Here is a 1,341-nt window from a genome sequence, read left to right as displayed (position 1 = left end):
GCTATCACGAGAGATCACCACTGATCTTGGCTGTTCGTAGAAGAAAAGGACATGCGCTAGACGACGACCACACAGTGCTCGTTCACTGCAGGTCACTGCAGTCGGCTGTGCAACCTACATTCGCGGTCTACAGAGTTAAGAGAATAAAGACAAAAAATTAATTCGGAAATTTTGGTGCAATAAACCCATGCACTATGACGGATGAAGGCAAATTTGTGCAACAAGACAGCAATCTTGGACTTTCCTCGGGGCATTTGACGCAAGGAGAATGGCAGTACACAGAGCATGGTGCTTGGTTGTGTTTACGAGAATTAGAAACGATCAGACGTTCCAATTCACCAGTCAATCAGCGACACTCAGCCGATAGAGTATATGAGATTCATTGAAACATGGCATGAAGGTAGAAAGAGATCTCTTGCGACCTCCATGTCGTCTTCAATGAATCTCATATACTCTGTCGGTTGAGCGTCGCTGATTTTATACTGGTGTTTTGAGTGTCTGATCATTTCTAATTCTCGTAAACACAACCGTTGTATTAGGGACTGGTCAGTGTCTTCGGCCTAGGGGGCGGTGGATTATTTTTTGCCGACGTCAAAAAGTGGCTGAACCCCCCTTCCTACTTTCGAAAACAGGGTTGACCCCCCAGTGTGAAACAAAGGTTAACAAAAGGTGGAATATAAATTGAATAATTCAGTATATATATATATATATATATATATATATATATATATATATATATATATATTATATATATATATATATATATATATATATAATTTTGGGAGTATATTTTCAACTACAGTATCATGAATGCGCTGTATGTATTCCAACTCTCTTTATGCATAAGCAGATGTCCAGAAACTATTGTAGGGAAAATGTGATTGAAATAATAGTGCATCTTGCTTCTTATAGAGAAAACAGAAAGTATCAGGAACTTGCCATGCTTTTCATATGAAGGGCATGCTGAAAAATATGTTTGATATTTTAAAGAAATGCGCCCAAGGGCGCGCCGAAAAACTGTAAACATACAGATATCTCAAATATATATATGTCAAATATATAAAGTTTTTGCACTAGGACAGGGGTCTAAAAATATGTCTTATTATTGTTAAAGTAACATGCCCGAAGGGCGCCCTAAAATGCAACTCAATGTTGAAATTTGAGGCTGGCACAATGCATTTTATGCAATTATGAGCCCTCGTTGAACTTGAAAAACACACTGACCCCCCTATTGGGCATTTCAAAAACATGGTGCCCCCATCACCAAAGTCAAAAACAGGGTGACCCAATTAATCCACCGCCCCTCTGGCTGAAGCAACTGACTAGTCCTTAGCTCCATGC

The sequence above is a fragment of the Ptychodera flava genome, unplaced genomic scaffold, assembly GCF_041260155.1.
Source record: "Ptychodera flava strain L36383 unplaced genomic scaffold, AS_Pfla_20210202 Scaffold_86__1_contigs__length_474469_pilon, whole genome shotgun sequence".
NCBI classification, from domain to species: Eukaryota; Metazoa; Hemichordata; class Enteropneusta; family Ptychoderidae; genus Ptychodera; species Ptychodera flava.
Note: the sequence above shows the minus strand (reverse complement) of the source record.